Source organism: Carassius carassius, chromosome 8 (genome assembly GCF_963082965.1).
Source record: "Carassius carassius chromosome 8, fCarCar2.1, whole genome shotgun sequence".
In the NCBI taxonomy this organism is placed as follows: Eukaryota; Metazoa; Chordata; class Actinopteri; order Cypriniformes; family Cyprinidae; genus Carassius; species Carassius carassius.
Genome location: NC_081762.1, coordinates 23,396,280 through 23,414,824, shown reverse-complemented (window position 1 = coordinate 23,414,824; position 18,545 = coordinate 23,396,280). Strand labels below are relative to the sequence as shown.

Sequence of the window (18,545 nt, the reverse complement as noted above, 5' to 3'; positions counted from 1 at the left end):
CACAAGATCTTTCAGAAATCATTCTAATATGCTGAATATCTGCTCGAAAACATTTCTAATTATTAATGTTGAAAAGATTTGCTTAAAGGAGCTGTATGTAAGAAATCTATTTCAATTAATCATAAAATGGCCCTGATGTGTCACTAGACATTAAGAAATCATGTTCATTTCAAATACTTATATCACTGACAACAGTAGTCCGGCCAGGATATTGTCATTTAAAAAGTGGACTTGCAGCCCTCAACTGATGTTGATGTTGTCATTTTGTGTTTTGGCCTGACGCGCCTCCCTCCACCTATCTAACAATCACGAAGTCAGTAGTGTTTCGGGATCCGTGTTGCCAGCTTTGCTGTAATCTACCCTAACCCCAGTCGGATAAAAATGTCTAATGTTACTAAATCAAAAAGACCTCGTTATAATTCAGAAATTCGTCGTGAAAAAATCCGAAATAAAACCAGAATTTGTATTGGAGATGCTTTTGAAAGATGGAGACGGCTGAAAACGGAGAAGAATTTGAACACAGACGCCAACGTTGCTAATTTTCTCCTGGACAGGTAAGATTCATCTATGCTTGGCTAACTTGTACTTGATGTCAATGGACATTTCATATATTCATGACAGTCGAACAAAGTTATGCATGTTTGTGCAAAGTAACATAACGTTAGCTCACATGGACGTATGCTAACATTAGCAATGCATTATAGGAGCCCGTTTCTCTGTCATTATGCTGAGACGCTGAGGAAAACAACATTACAAGTTAGACTAACAGCTACCGTTCTGTCTGTCACGTACGAGCATACATCTTTACGATTATACTGTCACATACGAGCATACATCTTTACGATTATACTGTCACATACGAGCATACATCTTTACGATTATACTGTCACGTACGAGCATACATCTTTACGATTATACTGTCACATACGAGCATACATCTTTACGATTATACTGTCACATACGAGCATACATCTTTACGATTATACTGTCACGTACGAGCATACATCTTTACGATTATACTGTCACGTACGAGCATACATCTTTACGATTATACTGTCACATACGAGCATACATCTTTACGATTATACTGTCACATACGAGCATACATCTTTACGATTATACTGTCACATACGAGCATACATCTTTACGATTATACTGTCACATACGAGCATACATCTTTACGATTATACTGTCACATACGAGCATACATCTTTACGATTATACTGTCACGTACGAGCATACATCTTTACGATTATACTGTCACATACGAGCATACATCTTTACGATTATACTGTCACGTACGAGCATAAATCTTTACGATTATACTGTCATATACGAGCATACATCTTTACGATTATACTGTCACATACGAGCATACATCTTTACGATTATACTGTCACATACGAGCATACATCTTTACGATTATACTGTCACATACGAGCATACATCTTTACGATTATACTGTCACATACGAGCATACATCTTTACGATTATACTGTCACATACGAGCATACATCTTTACAATTATACTGTCACATACGAGCATACATCTTTACGATTATACTGTCACGTACGAGCATAAATCTTTACGATTATACTGTCACATACGAGCATACATCTTTACGATTATACTGTCACATACGAGCATACATCTTTACGATTATACTGTCACATATGAGCATACATCGTTACGATTATACTGTCACATACGAGCATACATCTTTACGATTATACTATCACATACGAGCATACATCTTTACGATTACACTGTCACGTACGAGCATAAATCTTTACGATTATACTGTCACATACGAGCATAAATCTTTACGATTATACTGTCACATACGAGCATACATCTTTACGATTATACTGTCACATACGAGCATACATCTTTACGATTATACTGTCACATACGAGCATACATCTTTACGATTATACTGTCACATACGAGCATACATCTTTACGATTATACTGTCACATACGAGCATACATCTTTACGATTACACTGTCACGTACGAGCATAAATCTTTACGATTATACTGTCACATACGAGCATAAATCTTTACGATTATACTGTCACATACGAGCATACATCTTTACGATTATACTGTCACATACGAGCATACATCTTTACGATTATAATGTCACATATGAGCATAAATCTTTACTATTATAGTTAACTAATAACAATTAGTACATTTTTAAATACATAATTACTTATCAAAATATCTCTCATGAAGCATAAACATAATTAACAGAAAAAAAAACTTACTGTATACGTCTGTTCGTCACTTGCCATTGGAAGCTCATTGAAGCAGCCTACGTTTCTGCTGAATCCTGCAGCTTATCTGGCAACCTCGAGTCAGGGGGTAGGGGGGAGGAGATACACCGCTCTACAGTATTTTTATAATGATTGCAGTAACAGTTTTGGACACAATCCTACATACGGCTCCTTTAATATTCTTGTGGAAACCATGATACAAACTCTTAAATATCCTTAGTAGAAAGTTCAAAAGAACAGCATTTTTAATCTGAAATCAGTCACTTTTGCTCAGTTGACTGCATCCTTCTCTGTGCTTTAATGATTCATATTTGTCATTTAAGACAAATTTGCTATTTGACTGTGGTTTGGTGGTACATGATCATGGCTGGAAGGCTGTTGGTTCAAACCCCAGCAGGGCTTTTACATTAGCAAGGCACTTAACCCCAGGTGACTCCAGGGAAATGGACTGTGTAGTAAAAATATACTGTTGCTTACTGTGATAAGACGGCATCTGCTTAATACATAACATTAATAATTCTGTCTTCATTTGTTGATGTTTAACCCATGAGAACACCCAGTCCGATGCCTTGTGTTTAATGTCAGTGACATTTTGATTTCCTCGAGCTTGCACAGTTATTTTACACTATAGTTAATAGGCAGCAGTGCAGAGCTTTTAATAAATGCATCAGTGCACAGCACACTTATCTAACAGTGGTGTTAATGGCTCTGCAACAGATTTCCCATAGGGAGGAATGATAACACTGAAGCGGCATTCACTTCCATTACTTTAAGTGCTTTCCGCCGCGCTCTCTTGCTGTACCCTCTGACCTTACATTATCACCCACGAGATCCTGCTCATAAATCCACTGTGCTACTTGTGACCTGAGCTCAGGTCAGAGGGCAGGAGGTCAGTGATGAGATTCTTTTGAGGATCTGTGGCCCTCAGATCAGCATTCGTTTCCATGCAAGATGATGTGGACTAAATCCTGTCAAAGCAGCGATGGAGGAGACACTTCAGCAGAGAGAGGCTGAGAGATGATGGGATTGAGATTCAGTGGGAAACACTGAATGGAGGGGAAAGCTGAAATGCTTTACAGATGACAATTTGGAGTCCATTTTAGGGTTCTTCACATATATTTAAGGACCCCATAAACCACTTTCAAGTGTTTGTGTTTATAATGGATTTTTTTAAGATGTTCAATATGGAGCAAACTTTTATTTTTCAATTTTTTAGCAATGATATATTTTTTGGACAGGATTTGAAAAGATGTTAGGCTATTGCCTGTACAAGCAGCTCCTCTCCTAATATACTCATGAAATCGAAGTATAATTCATGTTTAATACTAAAGTATGGAAATGATAGCCCATATTTCTCTAGTCCAACATCTTTATTTCACTTGTTTCTCTGAGCTCAGTCTCCTCTGTAAATGTACCAAACAATATAAAGGGTCAGTACATTTACTTTTTTTAAATGTGGGAAATTAATGAATCATTTCATTTAGCAAGAAAAATTTAATTTGATCAAACATGACCATAAATGTATTTATAATGTGTCAAAATGTTTGTATTTCATATAAATGCTGTTATTTTGAACTTTCTATTCATCAAAGAGTCCTGAAAAATATTATCTCAGTTTCTATAAAAATTGTTTCTTAAATGTTTCTTAAGCAGCAAATCAGCAAGTTAGAATGATTTCTGAAGGATCATGTGACACTGAAGACTGGATTATGCTAAAAATCATAAATTACGATTAAAAATATATTTACTTTTACAATTATTTTAAATTGGCATAATACTTTAACAATTTTTCTGTATTTTCTATCAAATACAGCCTTGGTAAGCATAAAAGACTTAAACTTTAAAGGGGTTTGTTTAAAATGTTTAATTATTTACAAAGTGTTATGACTGTGATGTCTTTGAATGTTGTGTAGATCATTCATTTAGGAGCAGAGCTTTAGTGTCAATTGTAAACCGATTACAGACATACTTTTAAAAATAGCTCGCCTGGATATGTTGATGGTGTGCTAATCAACACGTAATTGCAGTGAGTCATAAAAGTTGGTTGATACGCATGCTCATTGAAGTGTAAGGGCTGTACTGTGGTAATATGATCTGAATATTGTGCTGAGTCACATGGGTTTGTGTTTAACTGAGTGCTGGCACAGACATTCATGCAGCATATGCTAGTGTTTAGCTACACAGCACATTCAGCCTGAATGCTCTCTGCATTAAGCTTACTGTTTTACCAGGTGCAGTCCATTCTCTAGTATACTAAAACTTTCACTCTCCTTATTTCATTAGATTTTTTCTTTTTAATAAGGTGCATTTGTCATTATCTGAGTTTTGCGCTTAATTGGACTAGAGAGGTGTCTGCACATAAGCACTAAATATAACGTTTGTATTGTATTGGTCAAAGTTATTGTTATTCTTTCAAAAGTAATGAAAAAAGTACTGAAGTGATAAATGGGCTATCTTTGTTACATAATCTACATTACATTGTACTGAATTGATTTGTTGTAAAACTCAAAAGTAAAGGCATTTTGCATGTTTTATTTATTTTTCTTGAACATATATGTCATATTGGCCACCATTCAGTTATCAACTTGTTTTCAGACACATCTTTCAAAAAGTATTTTTTAAGCTTAAAATTATAAGAATTTTTTTATTATTATTATTAATCAGTGGTTTACCGAACAAACTGCTCTTTCTTTAAATAAATTCAACTGTAACTCATATTTATAACAAATATATATATACCTCAGCTTATGCTCTAATTTATAGGGAGCCCTTTTACATTACTGTGAGTTAAGAACAGAGCTTAAACTTGATGGATGGATGGATGATCTGACAGGATTGTTACTATGAGGTGGATCACTTCTAATGTGTATAGTTAAGACAAACTCTCCGTGTCTATTTAGTCATGATGAAGATGTATATATTTCAATTTCAGCAGGCAACTATTTTTACAGCTACATTATTGTTCCAGCCACAATAAATCACAACAATTTGTATACAATTACAAATGATTATATATAAATTGTCAGTTTGTTGTTTTACAAACATGAACACTGACTTTTTTTATACACGACATGACTCACGACATCGTGAGATGCAAGAAACATATGGCAAGAAATCTGTAGACTCTTCCATAACAACGAAATACAATACTTTATTGAACTTTTCATGGTCCTCAGTCGGAAAAGGGTGGCTTGCCCACTTCAGGTTGGTGGAGAGTTCCACCTCAAGTGGAGTAGTTTAAGTATCTTGGGGTCTTGTTCACGAGTGAGGGAAGAATGGAACGGGAGATTGACAGACGGATCGGTGCAGCTTATGCAGTAATGCGGTCGATGTACCGGTCTGTCGTGGTGAAGAAAGAGCTGAGCCGCAGGCGAAGCTCTCGATTTACCGGTCAATCTACGTTCCTACTCTCACCTATGGTCATGAGCTTTGGGTCATGACCGAAAGGACAAGATCCCGGGTACAGGCGGCCGAAATGAATTTTCTCCGCAGGGTGGCTGGGCGATCGCTTAGAGTCACCCGGGAGGAGCTCAGAGTAGAGCCGCTGCTCCTCCACATCGAGAGGGGTCAGCTGAGGTGGCTCGGGCATCTGTTCCGGATGCCTCCTGGACGCCTTCCCGGGAAGGTGTTCCGGGCGCGTCCCACTGGGAGGAGACCCCGGGGAAGACCTAGGACACGCTGGAGAGACTATCTCTCCCGGCTGGCTTGGGAATGCCTCGGTGTCCCCCCAGAAGAGCTGGAGGAAGTGTCTAGGGAGAGGGAAGTCTGGGGTTCTCTGCTTAGACTGCTGCCCCCGCGACCCGGCTCCGGATAAGCGGAAGAAGATGGATGGATGGATGGATGGATGGATGGATTGAACTTTTTCTGATAATAAGTGTGCGCTGCAAAGGCGAGCATTTTTAATCTTCGTTTCTGTCCAGCCACTCGTTTTATTGCGTCTAACTAGAGCTGTCATTGTTTTGTTTTGTTTTTGTCTGGCAGTGGCAGTAGATATGCAATCACATTTCTAATTTAAGGCTGTATTACATAGATTCTGGAACCCAACATCAGAACAAGATGATATTTTAAGCTCCTTACTTAGCCGAATCTATACTGGTTTAAATGGGCCGCCTCCAGTTTCCCTTTTGTTTTGCTGCCTCCAGCTAGCGCTGACATCAGTTGACTCTAGTTACCTGTTTGTAAGTATAATAATCAAACCTATAAATTGCACATAATGCAGTTTTTAAATTAAATTTGACATTATCAAATTTCTATTTTGTTTTTGAAATATATTCCTTTTTCACAGTGGCTGTCATAATAGGTTTCATAACAGATTTATTTAAACATATATTAAATACTTAACATCATTAACAGGTAAAGTAAACTATAGCGAGTATATAATCTACTATTTAGTGAAATGCTCTAGACTTCATTTCTCTAGCAAACTAACAAGCTGTGGACACTGATGACTTGCCTGAGGTAAATTGCTACGTGGCATTTTGTTTACAAGCTATTTTATTGACGTCTTTCCATGGCTGAAACAGTGATTGAGCGATTACGTGAGGCATGAGATGTTCATTCATGTTAATTTCACATTAAAACTAGAAGTAAAGAGGAAGGGATTATCACGCTCACTCACGTTCTGTGCAGCTGTTTGAACTGAGGCGTTTATACAGTCATCTGTTGCACCACATCAAAGAGACGTTGTTTAAATTTCCTGAAAAAAAAATAATAAATTGAAAGATGAGACTTTGTTTATTGTATACAAGTATACAATATATAAAACTGGAAGTTTCCAATGAAGTTTCACTGAGGCAGTGGTAAAAACAATGGTGTGTTTGTTGGTTACTCATGTGTACCAAACCAAAAGCCTTGTATCGAAACTTTTCGATACAGATATGTGTACTGTTACTCCCCTAATTTAGTAATTGTATCTTGTTTTGACAATGTTTAGAGCATATTGGTGGATCCATTTATTACTGAATTTTTTTTTTTATTTGGACTAAAAAGCAATTTTGTCAATTTAATAGTTTAAACGAGTTTTTATCTTTATATTTTCTGTTTTTATTTAAATTTATGTTTATGTTTTATTAATTTTAAGTGTCATTTATAGTATTTTTACTACATTGATATAGCTTTTATTTATTTATTTATTCATTTATTTATTTATTTATTTTTCTGTTTTAGTTATTTTAGGATTTAAACTTAGACTAAAGTAAGTTCTGGCTTAATGGTTAGAGAGTTGGATTCGCAACCCAAAGGTTGTGGGTTTGAGTCTCGTACCGTCAGGGATTGTAGGTGGGGAGAGTGAATGTTGTGGTTGTAGTTAACTATAATAATCCTACTTGCCAATTAGTAATGTAATTTCAAATTTGTAAACTGGTACTTTACTCCAACTACTTGTTTTTAGGGTTAGGCTTAATATTTTTGCACAGGAAACCACAGTGCAGCTACTCTCCCACAGTTTCACCAGCGCTCTGCAATTCTTATGGAAACAAACTGTTTTCCTTTTTGAGTCGAAGCTCATAAACATGTCCACTTTGCATTTCATATCTACCATTCTCAGCATGCCTTTGGAGTGACTTCTCATTTTCCTTTCCTACATCATGGGTTTGCTGAAGTCAAAGAGATCATCTTCCCAGTGGCTTAATCCCTGTAGCCCTACTCCCTGGGCACTCTCAGATTTCTTCATAAATTAGCGCCATTTGATGTGCATGTTGAAACCCACATCCCTCCATCTCACCACACCCGCAACCCCCCCACCCCATCCCACCGTCCATGAGGACATCCTTAAACCGTCTGCAACAGATTGTCTATTGACATCCTCTTTCTCTCTGGGGTTCATCTACCCATCCCCGTGTTCTTGTCTTGACCAGTGTCACCACATAACACCTTTCCTCGTTCAGGAGAGGCAATTTTATCAGGGGCGGAGGCTGTCATTTACATTTACATTTAATCATTTAGCAGACGCTTTTATCCAAAGCGACTTACAAATGAGAACAATAGAAGCAGTCAGGTCAACAAGAGAACAACAACAGTATACAAGTGCCATGACAAGTCTCAGTTAGTCTAGTACCGAACGCATAGTCAGGTTTTTATTTTATTTTTTTTAAATGAAAAGAAAAGAAAAGAAGGAAAAGTGCTAGTATTAGTTGGTTAAGTGCTGGCGAAAAAGATGAGTCTTTAGATGTTTCTTGAAAATGAGTAAAGACTCAATTGAGATTTGGAGGTCATTCCACCAGCTGGGCGCAGTCCAGGAGAAGGACTGTGAGCATGGGCGTAGGTTTGGTCTCAGCTTTGGTGGGGACACCCCGGGACACCCCCACCCCCCCCCCCTCCCCCACCCCCCACACACACACATCCCGGAATTATTTTGTTGTAAGATACAAGTGATTTAATGGTGATTTCCTTTTTTATATTAGACTGTTGGCAATACAGAATATCACAATACAGAAGTGAATCTACTTCATCTCATTATATTGTATCCTGACCCCGATATTCCATCCTGTATACTGTCCCTAAAGAGCTAGTATGACTGTATAATCTCAAAAATGCACTCTCAAAAAATAAAAACCTGAGACTGTGTAATGCTGAACAACCAAACGTTTTATAAACATAAATTATTATGTACATTAGTATTTACACTAACAAAAAATAAATATAATAACCCCTTTCTATTATAAACACTACCCTCCAGTACACTCACATTTATGTTGACTGCAAGATTCTAAGTTAAGGTACAGACTAATTGACATTGTTACTTGCTAACGTAGCATTCTATCATCCTGGGTAACACATACTATCACCAGTTAATACTAGTCTGCATTTGAAACAAATGGGGCAAAAAAACTGATTATTAAAATGTTTTTACTCTGGCCTTTGTATGTGGCACAGAGACAGCCCTGGTAACTTACCATCGTCAACATGCGCACACACACACACACCACACGCTCGCTGCTAGTGCAAGCTTAAAAGTAGTCCCGGCCCGCGCGTGTAGTCTGTCAGATACCCCGCAGCCAATCAAATTACAGCGTTTCTTGTACTGCCGTCGTGGCGGTTAGAATCGATCCAAATAGCAGTGCAAAGATACAAATAGCAGTTCAAGGGAGCTTGCTAAATATATGACAAATCTGTCATCTCAAAATATTGATAGGGACTAGTACCTAGCGTCCCCCCCTAAACCTACGCCCATGACTGTGAGAGTGATTTTGAACTTCTTTGGGATGGCACCACAAGGCGTCATTCACTTGCAGAGCTCAAACTTCTGGAGGGCACATAAGATTGAACCAGTGAGTTTGAGGTATGTTGGTGCCGTGCCAGTGGTCATCTTTTAGGCAAGCATCAGTACCTTGAATTTGATGCGAGCGGCTACTGGTAGCCAGTGTAACCTGATGAGGAGAGGAGTAAAGTGAGCTTTTTTTTGGCTCATTGAAGACAACCCTCACTGCTGCATTCTGGATCAATTGCAGAGGCTTGACAGTACATGCAGGAAGGCCCGCCACGAGAGCATTACAATAGTCCAGTCTGGAGAGTACAAGAGCTTGGACAAGAAGTTGGGTGGCTTGCTCTGACAGGAAGGGTCTAATCTTCCTAATGTTGTATAAGGCAAATCTGCAGGACCGGGTCATTGTAGCAATGTGGTCTGTGAAACTTAACTGATGATCCATCACAACTCCTAGGTTTCTGGCTGTCCTCGAAGGGGTAATGGTTGACGAACCCAGCTGTATAGAGATGTTGTGATGAAGCAATGGGTTAGCTGGAATCACCAGGATTTCTGTCTTCGTAAGGTTAAGCTGAAGGTGATGGTCATTCATCCAGCTAGAAATGTCACTCAGACAGGCTGAAATGCGAGCAGCTAACGTCGGGTCATCTGGTTGGAATGAGAAGCGCTGGAGTGCTTTGCGGTCAGATGCAGAGCAATTGCTTTACCATACTGAGATGCAGTTCGTGAGTATGCTCTCAATGGTACAGCGGTAGAATTCAGCAAGGATCCTGGAATTCAGGTGAACTTTCTTAAGGCTCCGTAAGAAGTAAAGGCGCTGCTGTGCCTTTTTGACCAGTGTGGAGGTGTTTTTTTGGGACCAGGTGAGGTCATCAGAGATGTGGATGCCAAGGAACTTGAAACTCGACACACGCTCCACTACAGCTCCGTTGATGTAGATGGGTGTGTTTGCATGACTCCTAGTCCGCCTGAAGTCCACAATCATCTCCTTAGTCTTCTGGGTGTTTAGTTCCAGGTTGTTGGTGGCACACCACACAGCCAGGTGCTGGACCAAAAACAAATATTCTGTGATAAAGTAATCCATATAAAAAACTACGCGATGTCCAGTCTTTCACATCTCCCTTCCTTATCTGCTAATGTGACCACGCCCCCGCGCTGAATGTGCTATTCAGATTCTAATGTTTCACTGAAGCGTGTGGCTTGAATACGCCCACACAACTGAAGCCAACACAGCGAGACTGTTCTTCAAGGTTTTTTTTTTATTTTACTGTTTGCTTCGCGATGAGAGGAATAAGACATAATTCACCCCTAAAAGATGTGATTTGGATTTCCTCAGAAAAAAAAATGAAGCACTTTATTCAGCAGACATCATAAACATGAGTAGGTCTCTTTTTATTTATTTATATACTTGTATTAGGTTTCACATAATGTTTAAACATTTTACTAGTTAGACTTTTTCCAAACTTTAATTCCTGACTAAATGTATAATCAAGTGAAACATTACGAACATTATTTATTTGTTGACAAAAATGTTAATAGATTTTTGTAATAGTTTTTGTCATTCAAATCAAGTTTTTATTTTGTTATCATCTCGGTTTCAAATGTTGACAAGAATTGATGAAAATTATTCATTAACAAAATGTACAGTATATGTTCAGAACAATAATCAAAACTTGAATTATCAGAGAGTATGAGTCCTTCAGTACCTCTGTCATCTACCTCTTTTGTCTTTACGGACATTGACAGTATTTTTCTCAGTAACATTAGGCAGTTTTGCCGAATGTTTGATGATCTCGTAAGCGTACTTTTGCATAGACAAATTCTGAGTCTGTCCCAAAACGTACACTTGTGGTCTTTGCACTTGACCACTTGGTCGACTTACATGATGTATTATAAGTATTTGGCTGAAGTGTTCACTTGGGTGTGAAGACAGTAAGTGTGTAGAACTTTAAATGATCCAGTGGCATACAGAGCTTTATTTGAGGGCTTGAGATGAATAACCATATAAGTCCATATTTTCAATTTTTGAATAATACATTTTTTTTTATTTGGACTCTGAATATTATATTACTTTTTTTTTTTTTACTTGAAGATAGACAACAAAAGCTTCCCAATTCTAATGAGATAGGATTTTTTAGTATCAATCTTAAAAATAAAAAGTTAGAGTAATTCCATTTCTGGAATGTGGAAGAACAGTATATGTCCAGTTAATGTGGAATAACAGTATAAGTCCAATTAATCATATCAATTTAAACCAGTGGAGATTTGATTCCTTAATCTTAGTTTTAATACAGTAACAGAACCTTAAAGAAAATATTAAGCATTTCTTTCTTTCAATTTCTTTAATTTTTTGCCAACGTAAATCACAGAACAAAAACGCGGACAATACGGTACGAACAATGAACAATACATAGCCCTACTTATAGTACAGTAAATAAATGTCAGTACAAACAAACCGTACATACTTACAATAAACAATACATACAAACAATAAACAGTAATAACGGTAAACAATACATATTTACAATACAGACATACATCATCTTCATTCCATGCTGGTTCCATATGCTAGTTTACCATATACGTCTTCCTTTTTTTGGTTCTAAATAAAAAAAAAAAATACCTATATATTCCTATTATACAACATAAGATAAGGCATACAAGATAAGCTACAACTATTTTCATGATTAATTTCACACAATATACACAATATATCCCACCTTACCCTGCACATGACCTACACATACAAGGCTACTCTTCACATTCTAATGTCCCATAAAATGCTTGGGCCTCCGCTGGCATGTAGGCTAGCATTTTCATAAGGTCACGGTGCTTCTCCTTGATGGGCAGAGGGTCCTCGTAAGCACGAGCATACGTGGTGGAGAACAAGGGAGCTGGAGGTGGTTGATTCTTCCTCTGTTTGGTGATCAGCCAGTGCTTCCATCCCTCATAGAGGCTGTGGCTACCTTTTGTGTGGACACACCATGGATCAGCAGCTGAAATCATGATTCAACAAGAAATTCAATAAAGATTCTTCCTTCATGCACATATCCCCAACACTGTTAATCTCAGAAAACCAGTTTAGTTTTAGTCTAGTTCTTTAGTTCTTTAGTTTTTTACCTGTCACTTTCAACCACATCATGGATGTTATTAGAAAGCCAGGTGGATGCTTTAATGTTGCATCAGGGAGCTGCCTGAAGTCCGCACATTTCATCTCAATTACTTTAAATGGATGCAGCTGCCTGGCTCTACGGATCATCTCGGCGACATCGCTGGGGGTGTGGAGTGTGGACACCTTACGCCTCTTGTCCAGCGTGGCAAATGAACGGTCACAGGGAAGGAAGGAGTGACCAGACACCATGAACTTCTGCTCTATCTGACTGAAGTACCCTCTAGATACGAGTAGGGCCATGAGGTTTAGGACTCGCCAGTTGTTGTTCTGCCCACAGCATCGGTCACTATAGATGATGAGCTTCCGTTCCTTTGCCTGGACTAGGAGAGCGAAAGATGTTTCTGCCCACTTCAAAAGACAGCTTGCCACCTCGATGGAACCTCTGTGAGCGATGCCCTCATGCCAGAGGCACATTGTAGGAGGTTTGTCAATGCCCATCTCCTGGATACAGAGGTTGTAGTTGGCCACCTGCCGTTGATAGTACACGTTGGAGTGTGTCAGGTTTGGCGTGAACACTACCCCCTGCATGTCGATACGAATGACATGGCAGTCATCATTGGCTTTGGCCCACTCTGTGTCAGCCTGCAACTGGGTGTACGCTTTTTCGGCTTTCCGGTGGTGAAGCTCACTCTTGGCTGTGATCTTCAACCTTTCTCCATCTGTTGTAGCAGCTACTAATTTTGAGAACAGGGCGTCACATTTTGCACAAGTATCACTTCTTGGCTGCCCAAAACTGAGGTTTTGCTGCTTGAAGATGTCCCTATAGAGCAGGAACTTTGCAGTGGATGCTGGATTGTTTTCCTTGTACAGGTGGAACATGCATAGGATATTTGTTATATATATTGATAAAAAAATAAGAGAGAAAATGAAATAATGGATGTATAGTACACACGCAGTATATTAATTTTAAGCCAGTACAAGTACAGGATAATATGGAAGTTAATACTGGCTTACTGTGACAAGTATCTCATAGTAGAAGCTTTCATGACATTGCTGCCAGACCTTTCTCAAAATCACCATTGATAACAGTTACGCACAAAAAAAGTCCACATTTTTATTTATAATTCAATCTAGTAGTAACAGATGCCACTAAACTCAAAGCCATTGTTTTCTACATAATACTACTATGTATATATTTGACTCAGCAAGTAACGTTATAGACTGTTTGTTTCACAAGCTGGCCAATGCTATCGACAGTGTGTGAGCAGTCATGCTGTGAAGTTCTTATAACAGGCAATCAAATCCACTTGATATTGACTGAGGACTCAAATTCATTTGCTCTTAATCAATTGAGATCTAAAATCTTTCTGTCTGCTCATTCTTACAGACTCTCTACCAACCGCCAACCATCAATTCTGACCTTGTCGGAGCTCTTGCTTTGTATTAGATACCCAGTTAAGAGTCAATGTTTTTTTAAGTTGCTTTGGTTACAAAGTAAGAAAAATATATTGAATGCATCTTTCTTAGTAATTTGAAGTTGATCCATCTGTGAAGTCCTTTTCGCATAACCTCTGTCAATGTTCCTCAGTGTATTAAACTCAGGTCACTATGATTTCAGTGATGTGGAAAATGCAGATGGAATTACAGAATGGAATTTACTGTATAATTGGGAATGTTAAGGTATTTCACACAATTTGGATGAATAAAATAAAAGTTTGCTTTAACTTGAAGAAATTATGACAGAAATAAATTGCAGTTGTGCAGTAAAATGTAATTCTCAAAGTAACAATAAGAACAATTTTTTTTTTTTGAGGAATGTTACACACATATCATCGTTTTTAAACCATGTTTTAATTTAAACTGTTTGTCCAAAACAAACAGTTTTGACAGTTTGTTTGCAAATTTTTTTTATAAATTCAGTTCATTAAAAAAAAGTTAATATTTTATACATTCCTTTTATTACCATCATTTATGATAATAAATTAGTATTAAATCATAAAACACACATTTCAGAAGAACAAACAACACAGATTTTTTTTTTAAATGATTATATAGAAATTATACGGCACTATTATCTTTTAACTAGTGCTGTCAAATGATTAATTGCATCCAAAATAAATAAAAAAATGGTTTACATAATTTATTTATGTGTACTGTGTTTATTTATTTTGTATATATAAATACATATACATTCAGTATATATTTTGGAAATATTTACATGAATATAAATGTATTATATTTATTATATTTTATATTATATACAAATAAATTTAATATGATGTGTTTGTAATTTAATGTGTTTGTATTTATATATACATAATAAATGTACACACATTGTGTAAACAAAAACTAACTTGATTAATTGCTTGAAAGCACAAGTTTAAACTTTCATATATTCTTTAACAATTTATAAGAAATCCTTCTATTTATTATAATTTTATAAAACTATTAAAACCAGACAAATGAAATCCAGAAAAATTATAACAGAAAAGAAAAAATTTAGAAAACAGGCCCTGTAAACTCCATGGAGCAAATCATCAAATGTTGCTTACAGGTCCAGTGTTGCAACACTAAATTTAAACTGTTTCAATGTTGACCCCTTCGGAAGCACAGCCTGTTATTACTGGAGATGTATGAATTCTAAGTAATAATTGCTTTCACTAGCCATCTTCGCTTGTGTTTCGAGGTGCATTTCCCATCATGCAGATCATGTGAACAGGAAATATTTTGGTCAGGGTGGGAAGAATATAGATTTAGAAATGTTCATGCTTTTTATATGTCTTAATATGAGAAGACCCCACTCTATCCATTCCCACACCCAAGCAAACCATCTGAATGTTCTGCAAGCCTCTCCCCATGATTCAGTCCGCAATCCCTCTGGTGGCAATATGAAGTTCTTGTGTCCTCTGACGGTAGGATTTTTAGAGCACATTCACACCACATGAGTCCCACTTGTTCAAACTTGCCCGCATATGCTGTGTTTTTGCTTACCAAGAGAACATCCTATTGATAACATTTCATAAAAGGAAACATTTGGTGTTTCTGTTGTAAATGGTTTGCAGTATGAATGAAGATTTACTCTTTATAATACTCTTTATGAGTATTTATGTGCAAAATCATACAGAAGGTGACAGCTGAAAAATGTGTTATATCCTATTATTGCCAAAAATGGTCTTTTATTAAGAAAAATCATAAACAATTTGAGCAACATACATGGATTGCATTTTGCAGGAATCTCCCTTTCTCTCACAATGACAAAAAAGGCTTTGTATTGTGGCACAATATTTGGATTTAATACAGTTTGTCGATGAGGTTCACTTGCAGATTTAGTAGGAACATAGGCTGGCTGTATGACACTCTCATTTGGGCTGAATATCTCAATAGAGATCACAAAACTCCAGTCAACATGTTTGTTGTTATTTTCAGATCATCAGTGCTTTTTTCTCAAAGCAGAAAGAGCACATACACATACTTGCCAGTTTGGGATTAATTAAAACACTTGGCAGAAAATGTATCCATTTAAGATAAAAGCTCTGAATGTGGGATTGAAACTCTTGACAACTCTTGGCAGCTGCAGGTATAAGAGCTTATGTAGGCTTGTTACCAGTTCAAGATCATGAAAATGTCAAATCAATATGAAAAGTTTTCAGGATAAATAACCAGCATAAATTACTGCAGATGATTATGCTTAATCAATCAAGAGAAGCAGAAATTGTGATAACGATAAAAAAAATATATATTTTTTGTATTTTGTATTCTAATTCCTGTCAAATTTATTAAAAATATTTTTTTAAGCATCCATTATTAATGATCATGCATTTAGCAGTGCAATTTTTACCATAATCTTACATTCATCAGATACTTTTATTTTATAATGCATTTCAAATGTATACAGGTTTTCCTTTTTAAATTAATGAACATTTACATTCATTCAGCTTGCGCTATTCTTTCTGAAAGCAAGCTCTTTGTTTTTTTTAGAAACCGAAAGTCCTGCATAGGGCTGTCAACGAATATTCTAAATTCGAATATGAATTCGAATAGTTTTAAAAAAACGAATTTCGAAGGTGAAAATTAATATTCGAATAAAAAAAAAATGTGGAAAAAAAGGCCCGCGGTAGTAGAGGCGTGGTTGTCTGCTTTGCGAGTGGGCGCGCTAGCGCGCCTGAGGGTTCAGGGACAGGTCACAGCCTCACAGGAGTCGCACTGTCTGGCACAGCATCACTGCTGAAAGTTGACGCGTCTTCATGGAAGATGCCAGCAAGTGCAGAGCCCAACTCGACCGCAGCAGAGAAAATGAAGTAAAATTGTTGACCCGCGAGATTGTTGTATGCAAGCACATCTCAAAAATGTGCACCCAAATGAGCATGGCATAATGTGTGGAACTCCAGCTAAACAGTCACGTCTTGACACTTAACGTTACTTTGCATCGCCCGCCGCAAGCACTTTGTCTGCAGCATGACAAGAGGCCATAACGGATAAAATAATTTCGTTCATTTGTAAGGACATGAGACCGATCAGTATGAGACCGATCAGTATCGCGGATGGGGCAGGCTTCGGGGAGTTCTGTCAAGCAATGGAAGCGAGGTTTGATTATTTATCGTTTCATGTCAAGGAAAAGTTCCTTTGTTTACCACAGCACAGCTCGCTCGGAGCATTCAATGTCAGTTATATATGCTGTAAAACTTCAATTAATATTAATAATATTTGTTTCAATCACTGAATGAAGCCTGCTATATTTGGGACAACAGTCGCGACCTTAAATTGCTTGCACAAAAATTTGTTTGTTCATTTAAACCATTATGCGCAGAAAACGTGAGGGTGAGAGAGAGCGTGAGGTCTGCAGTTTTGGCCATTAGATGATTTCCTTGTTTTTGTGTAGGTAATACGTTGTCATATATCTTTAAACTTAAATAGACTACCTATACAAGTAGTTATGTCTCTTTGTGTTATTTTTGCCTGTTATTGACGTAATGCGCGTCATTGACAACATGCGCCACCAGATGTTCGAATAGTTCGGATATTCGTGTATTTTTTAGAGGGAATATTCAAACGTCATTTTTGAGCAATTTTGACAGCCCTAGTCCTGCATGACATTTCCATCTTACTTCACTGCTGTTATTTGTAAATACCATGCTAATTAGAGCTTAAATTAAAGGAAGAAAGCCATGCCAGTCACGGCAGCATTGCTTTTTCTCCTGTCGCTATATGCAAGAGGGGGGTCTGTCAAATTACAAAATTAACGCTGGTGTCTAATCACATAGACACAACCTGAAATCAATCTAACTAAAGGGGCTGTTTCAAAGAGTACACGCTTTTGCAGGCTCCAGTAACTGCTTTCCTTATTCATTTAATTTGATGCTGCAAAAACTGGTACACTCCGGCTCAGATATTGAGGAGGGAGGGAACTATGTCCTCGATCAGAGAGACAAACACTCCTGAGCATGCACACATGCACGTACCCCCACTTAACACACATACATGCATGCACACACACACTCCATATTGGCAGCCTATTAGTGAGGTTCAAATGGATACGGGGCCGTGACAGGGATGAAACTCTATGCTGCTAGCTGAACCTGGCTCTCCACTGGGACCATGGGAGCCCAAATAACCATTACTGCTCAGAAAGATGTGCATTCATGACATCTGTTTTAATAGAGTCTCTCTAGACACAACACTATCTTTGAGTCTCTTTATTCAGCATTGATTTCTAATCACAGTCTTGGCCGATTCTGTCTTCATTGTGTTTTCCGCGTCACTCTGTTATTCTTTCTACTCCATATAACATGTCTTGCTCATCGCCATTGCAGTCCATCTCTGTCTCGCTTCCCATGGTGAGCAGTATTGATCATTATCAACATGCCGAGGCAGCAAAAGTCATTCTCCATCCCGCTATCACTGAAAACGATACTCACTGGACTCCAAGGGTTGAAAGAGTCTGCAGCTTGACA

At 37.6% G+C, this 18,545-nt stretch overlaps 1 protein-coding gene across 1 annotated transcript in view; it reads left to right on the top strand.

Moving 5' to 3' along the window:
• The window catches only part of npr1a (natriuretic peptide receptor 1a), a 165,611-nt gene that overhangs the window by 108,757 nt on the left and 38,309 nt on the right, over positions 1 to 18,545 (top strand). The window lies entirely within an intron of this gene.